This window comes from Podarcis bocagei (genome assembly GCF_964188305.1).
Source record: "Podarcis bocagei genome assembly, chromosome: 16".
Classification (NCBI taxonomy): domain Eukaryota; kingdom Metazoa; phylum Chordata; class Lepidosauria; order Squamata; family Lacertidae; genus Podarcis; species Podarcis bocagei.
In genome coordinates, this window is record NC_138142.1 from 35,384,476 (window position 1) to 35,397,620 (window position 13,145).

The window sequence follows — 13,145 nt, forward strand, 5'->3', positions numbered from 1 at the left end:
TTACATCAGCAGTGGTTGGCAGCTGTTGGACACTGGTAGGGTGGAAGGCAGGGGACTGGCACTAGGCGCCAGAGGCAACGGGAGGCAGAGTAGACCGATTAACTGTATTCCTCGCTGAGTTCTACAAGGGCAACACCAAGAGGAAGGAAGAGGAATCTGACAGTCAAAACCACAAACCCCTGGCCTGGTTGTTGTTAATAAGAAGCCACCCGCTGCTCCTATTTGTTGTTGTCGTTTAGTCGTTTAGTTGTGTCCAACTCTTCATGACCCCCTGGACCAGAGCACGCCAGGCCCTCCTGTCTTCCCCTGCCTCCCGCAGTTTGGTCAAACTCATGCTGGTAGCTTCGAGAACACTGTCCCACCATCTCGTCCTCTGTCGTCCCCTTCTCCTTGTGCCCTCCATCTTTCCCAACATCAGGGTCTTTTCCAGGGAGTCTTCTCATGAGGTGGCCAAAGTCTTGGAGCCTCAGCTTCAGGACCTGTCCTTCCAGTGAGCACTCAGGGCTGATTTCCTTCAGAATGGAGAGGTTTGATCTTCTTGCAGTCCATGGGACTCTCAAGAGTCTCCTCCAGCACCAGAATTCAAAAACTGCTCCTATACACACACTCAAAGCTATGCTGTCATGATGGTTAGGTTAAGGTTACCAGACGTCCCCGTTTCCCAGGGACGGTCCCCAGATTTTCAAATCACTCCCCATTCAAAATCCATTGACGTTGAAAAGTGTCCCTGGATTCATTGAAAAAAATCTGGTAACCTTATGTTAATTAGAATCTGCATGGACAGCGGCATCAGACCTCTGAGTAACATTTGGGGGAATCAACAGGCACGAGAGGGCTGCACCTCTTTGGCCCTGTAGGCTTCAGTCGCTGTGGGAAATGGGATTCTGGGACTAGATGGCCCTTTGGTTAGGCCCACCTCAGTTTCCCTTACATTAATAGCTGTGATAGCAATGGAACCTACATCTGCAGGAGCAGTCTACCTCTGGTCTGATCCAGCAAGGCTCCTCTGATGTTCATACACATACCTATTTTATATTTTGCTCATCATCAATCTTTATTACGGTCCAGAGACCCAACAAATGGTTACAAAGCAATGCACAATTCAGATAGCCTACCTCCAGGTTAAACAAGCATTTTGTTCTGACTTAAAGATAGGGATCGTTGGTTCTTGCAACCACGATAAAAACTTCACCACTGTTAATGTTCTAGCGTTTGTCCGGTCTTCCAATAGGAACCTGACATAGTGAGCCTCTGATTTTCATGGGAAAGGTACCAGCAAGGGTAATATCAGTTCAGCCCTGGCTTGCTCATGTTTCGCACAGTGCAGCAAAATATGTTTTATAGAATGGATGTCTTGAGCACATGAGTAAAGTCTGTCCTTATTTTGCTCATACACACACACACACACACACACACGTGTTTATCTTGATCAAAAACACATAATTCAAGAACATATCAGAAATAGCAAAAAATATACGGTTAAATTAAAATTAAACATACCAAAATAAGGTGCACATTTGGGTCGCTGCATTCACACTAGTATTTGTCATTGAGAATAGCTTTAGCTACAGGTAGGTAGCCGTGCTGGTCTGCCGTAGTCAATTCAAAATAAAAAAATTCATTCCAGTAGCACCTTAGAGACCAACTAAGTTTGTTATTGGTATCTGAAGAAGTGTGCATGCACACAAAAGCTCATACCAATAACAAACTTAGTTGGTCTCTAAGGTGCTACTGGAAGGATTTTTTTTTATTTTGAGAATAGCTTGATAATCTTCCAAACTAGAAAACTTCACTCCTAGTGCCTTGAAACTGGGGCAACGCCGCCCCCGCATGGCTCAACTGTGTATTGCAGTTCAGAGGCTGAAATGGGAGCCCCCACCCCACAATTTGGCTTTTAGAAAAGCCTCCATAGAAGCCTTCCCCCAGTTTCCCCCCAACCAAGCTTCATTGCAGGAGGAGTGGAAAGGAGGGACAAGAAGGAGGTGTCGCCAGGTAGAGAGGAACCAGGTCTGCGTCTGACTTGCAGGATGGTCGTTCTCCACCCTGACTTAATTACAGATTTCTGAAAATCAAGGATGGGACTCAGCAAGCTACTTTGTGACACATCCCATGGAATTGTTTGTGTGTGTTTTCAGGGATGGAGAAAGACTGGGTCCTCAGTTGCCCTTAAAAGAAAGATAGAATGCTCTTCACTGTGGAGGTTCTGCTCCTACCCATTTTGTCCTGTTGCAGAACAGCTTTATGAGTGCTGTAAACAAAAATTGCCCTTTTCCCTTATGGGGTATCCAAAGCCCATATAGAGTCCTTACATAGGTTCCCTATTGGTAGGAGAAAATAACAGAGGCCAACCAGAGAATATTGAGAAGCAAAGCAGCTAGTAAGCCTGATCTTTATTGATCTGTTGCAACAGGGTGCTCCCCTCACCCGCAGGAGAGAGGAGGGACCCAGAAAAATGGCATGCAAGGCCTTATAAAAACTTTTGAAACTGCCACCCTGTAGATCAAGACCACCCCCAGAAACATCATACCTACATCACAAAAAAGGCGGTCTAAACAGAAATGTAAATGTTGCTTTTCTCCTGTCGTTGTTTATCTCCTGTCTGGCAGGTTACTTGATTGGATTGCCTGGGGAGCCTGGTCATTCTTTTGTAGTGATAAATACTTAGTTCCTGGGCCAGGTCACAGGCTCACACCCTATTCAAAAACAGACATACCCTTAAGACAGGATTTGTGAAGGAAAAGACAATGGGGAGGCTTTTCCACTTTAACTTTGCAGAGAAAACATTTGCTCAGTTTAGGAATCAAAATGGTTCCAGGTCGGTCTTCCTGGGCTGATCTATGTATGTGCTTGGTTGGTACACTTATGAACATTACCATATATCTAAGACCATAAAATTCCTATCACATGAGCACCCCTGCCACGCCATTTCCACAGCAATTCAGCAACACGGCATGCATTGCTGAGGGTTCAAGAACTGGAGTCCCCAAAGCGTCCTTTGGGTGTTGGCAGAGCTAAGCATGCAGCTGTTTGCGTCTTGGCCCGATTTACACAGCCTGACATTCCTGTGTAAATTTGTCGGTTCAGTTTGCATGCATTGAGCTGTGGAGAAGCTCGTGGATTCAGCAGGGAGACTATCCATTTCTGGGTAAGGGGATCTCCGGTGGGCTGGCTTGGCCAAGACCTCTCCCTGCTCAGGACTCTGCAGGCAGCCACAGCCTGTTCATTAAGACTGGTAGGACAGTTGCTGTAAACAAAAAATTGCCCTTTTCCCCCTTATGGGGTATCCAAGAGCCCATACAGAGCCCTTACGTAGGTTCCCTATCGGTAGGAGAAAATAACAGAGGCCAACCAGAGAATATTGAGAAGCAAAGCAGCTAGTAAGCCTGATCTTTATTGATCTGTTGCAACAGGGTCCTCACTCACCACACGCAGGAGGGAAGAGAAACCAAGAGCAATGGTGTGCAAGGCCTTATATAGACATTTTAAATTCCCTGCCCTGGAGCTCAAGACCACCCCTCCATACATCATACATACATCACAGAAGGGTTGTAACCTAAGACCACCCCCCAGATACATCATACCTACATCACAGAAAAGGCGGTCTACAGCAGAAATCTGAGTGACTTGTTTATCTCTCTGCCAGGTTACCTGTTTAATGGTCACTTGATTGGATTGCCTGGGGAGCCTGGCCAGTCTTTTGTAATGATAAATACTTAGTTCTGGGCCAGGTCACAGGCTCACACCCTATTCATATCTGAAATGTGCCCTTAAGACAGGATTTGTGAAGGGAAAAGACAATGGGGAGGTTTCCCACTTTGACCTTGCAGAGAAATAATTGAGGTCAATTTGTTCAGGACATTTTTTCTGTGGGGTTTTCAGACATGTGGTTTATATATTCATGTACATGTTTGCTTGGTACATTTATGAACATTTATTACATATTTAAGACCTTAAAATTCTTATCACACAGTCAAGGCTCTCCAAGATTTATAAAAATATTGCGAGCAATTGCTGGAGGTGTGGGGAAAGCAATGGAGACATGTACCACATGTGGTGGACATGTAGAAAAATAAGAGAATTTTGAGGCCTGATATACGAAGAGCTGGAAAAAAATATTTGGAATAACATTTTTTAAAAAAACCAGAAGCGTTTCTGCTAAGTATTGTTGGTAAAGATATCCCAAAAAACTTAAGAGAAATGTTTTTATATGCCACGGCAGCTGCCTGAACACTAGTAGCAAAAAATTGGAAAGGGGAAAATGTTCCGACCTGAATGGAATGGTAGAATAAGCTACAAGAATATGTGGAAATGGCGCAATTGACCAGCTGTTTAAGGGGTAATTCAAGACAAGAATTTTTTTTTGGGGGGGGACAAATATAAGAGATATGTGCAAAAATATGCTAGTGGTTTATCGTCTATGACAGCACCTGATTGACTTTGGATAAATAAACATATGAGAAATAAGATCAATGGTACAAATTGTTGTAAGAATGTATTAGAGAATATATAAAGAACAGAATAATAATGGTAGGTACAATCGCTATCAAAATAAAATTACACAATGGGAATTGACAGGAAGTCCAAAGTCCTTAGGATATTTTTTGTTAATAATTTGTGATAAAAATTTTGGTTAACAATCACATAAAAGGTGAAAAAAATACAGCAGAAGTTCAAGGTTTATATACAGGTAAGAAAAGATAAAGTATATGTTTTTCTTTTCTTTTTGTGTGTGTATATGATTGAAACTTCAATTTACTTTATGAGATGCATCATATATTTATGTAATGTATTGTAAGACTATTAATAAAGAGGGGGGAGAAACTGGTAGGGCAGAAGGCAGGGAGCTCAACAGCAGGTGGCGCCAGAGGCAATGGCAAGTGGAGCACAGCCGATGATGGGCTAGTTTTCTTCCCATCATCTTGATATTGAGGAGGAAGAAGCTGGCTGGCGGGGCTTGGACTGGTTGTAAACAAGAAGGCAGGGAGGCAGGCGGCTGAGGCTGGGGGGGGGGCAGTGCCTCTGTTGCCCCAATGTCCCAGTCTCTGGGGTTGCCAGTCAAAACAAACAATACTGCTCTGGATGACCAGTGGCCTGACTCATTCTGAGGCAGCTTCCTGTTTACATCAAAAATGGGGAACCTCAGGCCCTGGGGCCGAGTGCGTTAGAGGTCTCTCTGTCTTACTCAAGGGATTCTCCACAGGCCACCCCCCCCCACTCCCCAGTTCATACCCTCTATGGCTTCTCTGATTCACTCCTCATGTTTTTTGCCTGCCTGGAGCGTGCCCTTGAATTCTGACCGTGCCTCTTGCTTCTGAAATTAAAAAAAATAAGGTCTTATACAGATCCTGAAGGTGAGGCTCCAATACTTTGGCCACCTCATGAGAAGAGTTAAGACTCCCTGGAAAAGACCCTGATGTTGGGAAAGATGGAGGGCACAAGGAGAAGGGGACGACAGAGGACGAGATGGCTGGACAGTGTTCTTGAAGCTACCAGCACGAGTTTGACCAAACTGCGGGAGGCAGTGGAAGACAGGAGAGCCTGGCGTGCTCTGGTCCAGGGGGTCACGAAGAGTCGGACACGACTAAACGACTAAACAACATATATAATAAACGTTCATAAATGTACCAAGCAAACATGTATATAAATATATAAACCACATGTCTGAAGCAGCACAGGAAAACAGCTGTGAAGCCATTTTGGCTCCCAAACTGACCAAATGTTTTCTCTGCAAAGTCAAAGGAAAATGGAAAAGCCTCCCCATTTTCTTTTTCTTCACAAATCCTGTCTTAAGGGTATGTCTGTGTATGAATAGGGTGAGCCTGTGACGTGGCTCAGGAACTAAGTATTTATCCTGTAGCTTTGCTTCTCGCAGTGAGGGAACCTCCAGAAGGCCCTTGGCGCTGGACCTCAGTGTCCGGGCAGAACAAGTTCAAGACCCATCAGCATTGCAAGAAAGGGCAGGTTGGCACCAATGTCAACAAAGTCCCACCAGCCTCCACTTGCCTGTGGCTCCTCTTGCTAGCAGGGGAGGCACCCAGTGTCATTTCCCCCCTCTGAAACGCAAGGCTCTTTGATGCAAACCAGGATTGAAAGGAGAAGCAACCTTGAAATCAGAACACCTGTCTTGGCCCCCTCAAAGAGAGAAGAAAAGTATGGTGGACTTCTAGGATGAACTAAGGTCTAGCTTACTGTCATTGATTCTGCTCCCCATTGATCCAGAGCAGACCACAATGTATTGCTAGCAGAGCAAAAACTTAAAAACACGTTACAGGATTTCCAGTAATAACTCAGAGGCAATTAATTTCATCCAGCAGAGTTTACAGCTGAAGGCAAATGAGCTTAACGGTCACAAATCCATACATCTTCAGGAACGGCACAGTATATAAGAAACCCAGTTGCAGCTATTATAGGAATTCTAAAGTCTCAAATATAGAATAAATGTTGATAATTGCACAATTATCCTTTGTAGAGGGGATGTCCTCCTTCTCCATGCCCAAATGCAAACTCTTAAAAGAGATGTTTCTTCTTGGTTCTGCCAGGAGGAGAGGGAACTCTGTTGCAGCAGAAAAATAAAGATCTGCCTTGCTTTGCACTGCATCCTGCCTCCATCCATCCATCTCTGACCGATCATGGACTTAGGGAACTCAGTCCCTTGGGGAGTTGGGCAGCAAAAGCCAACCACTCCTATTTTTCTATATCACAGCAGACTTAACTTACAATGAGACTAAAAACATTAACACTAAGCATACTATATACAGAACACCACACCAGAAGGAAAAAGAGACAGAAAGTGAAACTCAGGCTCCTTCTAAATTAAAAAAATTAAAAATTGTCCAGTAGCACCTTAGAGACCAACTAAGTTTGTTCTGGGTATAAGTTTTCACAGGTGGCGCTGTGGGTTAAACCACAGAGCCTAGGACTTGCCAGTCAGAAGGTCGGCGGTTCGCATCCCCATGATGGGGTGAGCTCCCGTTGCTCGGTCCCTGCTCCTGCCAACCTAGCAGTTCGAAAGCACGTCAAAGTGCAAGTAGATAAATAGGTACCGCTCCAGCGGGAAGGTAAACAGCATTTCCGTGCGCTGCTCTGGTTCGCCAGAAGCGGCTTAGTCATGCTGGCCACATGACCTGGAAGCTGTACGCCGGCTCCCACGGCCAATAAAGTGAGATGAGCGCTGCAACCCCAGAGTTGGCCACGACTGGACCTAATGGTCAGGGGTCCCTTTACCTTAAGATTCTACTGGACAATTTTTTTATTTATTTTGACTGTGTCAGACCAACACGGCTACCTACCTGAATCTAGAATCAGGTTCCTTCTGGCCTCATTATTATAGCCAGAATAACCTTGAGTGAAAAGAGTTAACAGAACCAGTTTAAACCAGTGGTTCAGCTTTTCTGAAGGAATAACCCAAACATCAGGAACCTCCTGCCTGCTTCTAGGCGGAACAAAAGCTTGCTGGTTAGCTAGAAACTTGCACCAGCTTATATCACACGGAGAAGCTTTGAGAAGCCTCTTGAATCGGTTAGAATAGGAAAGATACTGTCAGGGAACTGAAATCGGAGCTAGAGGCGGAGGGAAGGCTCTCAAATGATGCTGGAGAAGGGCCCAGCAGGGAGAGAGGCAGCTCCGCAGATGGGGAAGCAAATCAGCGCAACACCAGGGATAAAGGGGGGCAGATGGGGGAATCGGCGAGAGGGCTCCAGGACTCTTCACCGGACACCAGCGAGGAGAGCACGGGTCCTCCGCTACCCACGCCCTCCCTGCGCAGAAGACTTCCGCGCAGGGAGAGTAGGAGGAGACTAGGCGTCAAACAACTTTTATGTTGGAAAAGGTTTAAGAAACACCCACTGACGGTTTCTGCTAGCGACTGAGGCAGCCACGAAGTGAAGGGCTGTCCCGACAGAAAGGTTTAACCAGGCAACATAGCCAGGAGAGGCGGCAACTTACGCACGAGCAACCCATACTCATTACAGATACCTACACTTTAAATCAATACTTTCTGTGCCAGAAAATGCAAAACTGACACAAGGGTAACATTTACGCACATGTGGCCCCCGGAAAGTTGCCCAGAAGGGAAAGTGGCCCTCAATCCCAAAAAGCTTTTCCACTTCTGCACTGAGGGATAAACTTGCTCATTCCTTTCAGCTGAAGAAAGCAAAAGGACACTGGGGAATGATGGGCAAGGCCCCTTGTTTTAAAACCAAATCCCATTTCATTTCATTTGATTAATAGTCCAAGCAATTCAAAATCACATTCTGGGCATCCTGCCATCCTTCCCCTCCTCCTTAGGCCCTCTCAAGGCAAGCTTTCAGCCACGTCACAATTTTATTTTGCCTTTTGTTGTTGTTGTTTAGTCGTGTCCGACTCTTTGTGACCCCCTGGACCAGAGCACGCCAGGCACTCCTGTCTTCCACTGCCTCCCCCAGTTTGGTCAAACTCATGCTGGTAGCTTCGAGAACACTGTCCCACCATCTCGTCCTCTGTCGTCCCCTTCTCCTTGTGCCCTCCATCTTTCCCAACATCAGGGTCTTTTCCAGGGAGTCTTCTCTTCTCATGAGGTGGCCAAAGTATTGGAGTCTCAGCTTCAGGATCTGTCCTTCCAGTGAGCACTCAGGGCTGATTTCCTTCAGAATGAATAGGTTTGATCTTCTTGCAGTCCATGGGACTCTCAAGAGTCTCCTCCAGCACCAGAATTCAAAAGCATCAATTCTTTGGCAATCAGCCTTCTTTATGGTCCAGCTCTCACTTCCATACATCACTACTGGGAAAACCATAGCTTGAACTATACGGACCTTTGTCGGCAAGGTAATGTCTTTTTAAAAGAACTTGGATGTTTACCACTAGGGGACATCATTTGCATTTTCTGCATTATTCATTTAAAGCAGCATCATGCTACTTTAACCTGTCATGGCTTCCCCTGGAGAATCATGGGAACTGCAGTTGAGGGTGCTGAGAACGGTTAGGAGACAAGCTACAGTTCCCAGGATTATTGGAGGGAAGCCGTGGCTGTTTAATGTGGGAATATGTAAGCTTCTTTAACATGCAGTGCAGATAGGGCCTTCTCAACTCAAGACCTGAGTGAGCTTTAATGTTATCCAAGACCTCCATCTGTACCATGCATTTAAAGTGCTACGATCCCACTTTAAGTCGCCATGGCTTCTCCCAGAGAATTCTGGGAGCTGTAGTGTGTTAAGGGTGCTGGGAGTTGTTAGGAGACCTCCATTTCCCCTCCTGGAACTACAATTCCCAGAGATCCCTGGGAAGAAGAGGGGCTGTTTGTTAAACCACTCTGAGAATTGTAGGTACGTTGCCTGTTTTATCCTGTGAAATGTCTCTCTCTATTTCGGTGTCCACAACAGCCTCCTGTTTTCCAAATGTGCTCCATGACACCAGAAAGCTGGGGACCGCTGCACTAGACATCATTTCAGGACAGGTGGGAGAAATGACTTCTTCACACAGTGCAGAGTTAAACTGTGGAACTCCTTCCCACAGGAGACAGGGATGGCCATGAACTTGGATGGTTTTAAAAGAAAATTAAGTAAGTTCATTGAGGAGGCAGCTAGGGATGGCTGCCAGCCACAATGGCTGTGCTCTGCACATTCAGAGGCAGTAATTCTTCCGAATACCAGACGCCGGAAACCGCACTCGGGTCCTGCATGTAGCCGGTTGGCCGCTGTGAGAACAGGATGTTGGAGTACATGGGCCCAGGCTGCTGACATTGAACCAGATGGACTGATGGTTTAACATGGGATACAAGGCAGCTTATTGTGTTCTGTTGTGTGTATTCAGAGAACCATGAGGACTAGGATCTTATTTCAAAGTGTAGGGCTAAAGCTCAGTGGTAAGGCACTTGCTGGAAGTCCCAGGTTCAATTCTTGGCATGATTATTTCTTTAAAATATATCTATATAAAAGGGCTGCAAAGCTCCAGGACCTATGTCCATTCAGTCTGATTTCTTTTACAGTTCTGTTATGTCCTTAGTTGAATAGGATCCAAAAGGCAGCAGTCTGATTGGTCCTAGAACAATAGGGTCCAGAATGCAGCAGTCTGATTGGTCCTAGAACAATGCAGCAGTATGATTGGTCCGCAGGAGCCACCCAATTCAGCTCCAGGTGGAAGTGAATCCGCAACCTGATTGGCCTACAGGAGAATCCCAGAATTAGCCAGTCACGTGCAGCCCATTGTGTAAATAATGTATATAAAGCAGATATTTTGGGGGAACTTCATTCCTCACTACTATGAGCTGAATGAAGAGCATGAAATCCACACTCGACTCCGAGTATATTTCAAGTTCTGAGCATGGAAATCTAAACTTGCACCAAGAATGGTCTCCAAAAACAAAACAAAACAAAAATTATTGCACCCCCAGAGCCAGAGACCTTACTAGCCTCACTCCATCAACACAGACTTCCGCCTGCAAATGCTGTGGGCAGATCGGCTTCTGTCTTTTTTTGGTTCCACTCAAGTCTCCGAAATTTGCATGCGTTTGTTTCCCCTTCGTTGGTTCACAAATGCTTGAATGTGTCTTCTTCTTCTTCTTCTTCTTCTTCTTCTTCTTCTTCTTCTTCTTCTTCTTCTTCTTCCTCCTCTTCGTCAAAGCAACATTTGTGCACGGAACCACCAGCCCGGCGCCTCCACCTCCCTTGCCCTGGTTCTGCATGTGTCTTTAAGAAACATCAAAAAAACAGAGATCCAGTTCTCTCTCTTCCCAAGGTGCTTTTGGGGAAGCAGCCCTATTGCAACACACGGCCTGGTTTAGGAGAAGTTGGCGGACGCATGGGGCCCGAGATAGGAAGGATGAGTGCACATTTTCAAAGGCTGGTTTCGGAACGGAACAGGCAACGGAACAAACCCTCTTTTAAAAAAAGCAAATCAAAAAATTGCTGCAACGGTCTGAGGGTGGGAACGATTCGACCACGGCATGCCCCCAAAGCATACCGCTCGTGCCTCTCGCCCTTCTTTCCCGGAGAAACAGTTTCTATCCAAATGTGATTTTGGTTTTAAACGCAGTGTAAGGTAGTCTCTATGGGAGTATATTGTATTTAATTATGGGGTATCAGAGTTTTTAGGGGGCTAACCAGGCTGGGGTGGGACGCAGGTGGTTAAACCACAGAGCCTAGGACTTGCCGATCAGAAGGTCAGCGGTTCGGATCTCTGCGACGGGGTGAGCTCCCGTTGCTCGGTCCCTGCTCCTGCCTACCTAGCAGTTCGAAAGCACATCAAAGTGCAAGTAGATAAATAGGTACCACTCTGGTGGGAAGGTAAACGGCGTTTCCATGCGCTGCTCTGGTTTCTCAGAAGCGGCTTAGTCATGCTGGCCACATGACCCTCGGCCAATAAAGCGAGATGAGCACCGCATCCCCAGAGTTGGCCACGACTGGACCTAATGGTCAGGGGTTCCTTTACATTTAAGGTAGTCTCTATGGGAGTATATTGCATTTAATTATGGGGTATCAGAGTTTTTAGGGGGCTAACCAGGCTGGGATAACTGGGATAGCAGGCTTGTTGGTTTTTGAATGTCTGAAGTAGTTTTTTTCAATTTCGTTGTTCTGTATGGGACAATGATAATAAAGATTATCGTATCGTATTGTATCGTATCGTAAAAAAGGCTGTCCACAATGGCTACGGGTCATCATGGCTAGTTCTCCCTCCCCTATCAGAGGCAGAATACTAGTTACAGGGAACTGCAAGTGTTGCTGTTGTGCTCAGCTCACAGAATCACAGAGTTGGAAGGGACCATGAGGGTCATCTAGTCCAGCCCCCGGCAAGGCAGGAATCTTTCTGCCCAGTGTGGGATTTGAACCCATGACCCTGACAATAAGAGTCTCATGCGCTGCCTTTCGGGTTTCCCACTGAGCCACTGTGAGAAGAGGATCTTGGACTAGACAGGCCATTGGCTTGAATCGGCGGGGCTCTCTTCTTATGTACAGTAGGTTTAGACAAATGCGTGAAAGATCAGGTTACCAAAGGCTACAGTCAGAGGTGGCAATGCTACTGAATGCCAGCTGCTGGGAATTACAAGGGCATAAAGGTAAAGGGACCCCTGACCATTAGGTCCAGTCGTGACCAACTCTGGAGTTGCGGCGCTCATCTCGCTTTATTGGCCAAGGGAGCTGGCGTACAGCTTCCGGGTCATGTGGCCAGCATGACTAAGCCGCTTCTGGTGAACCAGAGCAGCGCATGGAAACACCTTTTACCTTCCCACCGGAGTGGTACCTATTTATCTACTTGCACTGGTGTGCTTTCGAACTGCTAGGTTGGCAGGAGCAGGGACCGAGCAACGGGAGCTCACCCCGTCACGGGGATTCGAACCGCCGACCTTCTGATCGGCAAGCCCTAGGCTCTGTGGTTTAACCCACAGCCCCACCCTTTTACCTATGCATGTAAAGTCCCCAGGTAGGGGCTGCGAGAGACCCTCTGTCTGAAACTCTGGAGAGCCTCTGCCAGTCAGTGTGCAGAAATACCAGTAGGTCTGACTCAGTATAAAGCAGCTCCCCAATTCTTTGCGGGAGGCCACAAGCTTTGAATGTCTGCTGCGGACATGACTTAACCTTCCGCCGTGTGAGTTTTGAATTATGCGAGCAAACCGGGGAGGCCGCTCCAGAAACAGATCAGCCAGCGAGGCCCTCTTCATATTTTGGACCAACCGTCATCAAGGCAGGTTCTGTGCCGATATCAACATCGCCTCTGGTTTCCTCTCCTGCAGAGATTGTTTTTTCCCCACCTATTTCATTCTCCACTGCTGCTTTTCCATTCCGCTTTTGGTGGCGGGTTCCGCGGTTTGACATTTCCGCTCTCTTGCTTGCAGAAGAGTGGGCCAGCGTCGAAATCAGTAGGAAGAATTTACGCACCTGAGATGGCGCTTCGGGTAGTTCCACCTATTAATAGATGGCCGGCTGTGTAGCTTCGCAGAGAGGCAGAAAAAAAGTCCCTGCTTACCTCGCTCAACTCGAAAGTTGAGTCAGTCAGGTTGAGAACCAGGGCTCTGGGACTTCCCCTGCCTCAGAGGGTGATTCTGTCACAGGAAAACCACAGCCAGGTGGTACCAGATTTCAGCGAGGGATCTCCTATGTCTTTTTGCCAGGAAGTTGCACCTGGACGAAAACCCAGGGAGAATATGAGATTTTAGAGGTGCAAACCAGCCTTGG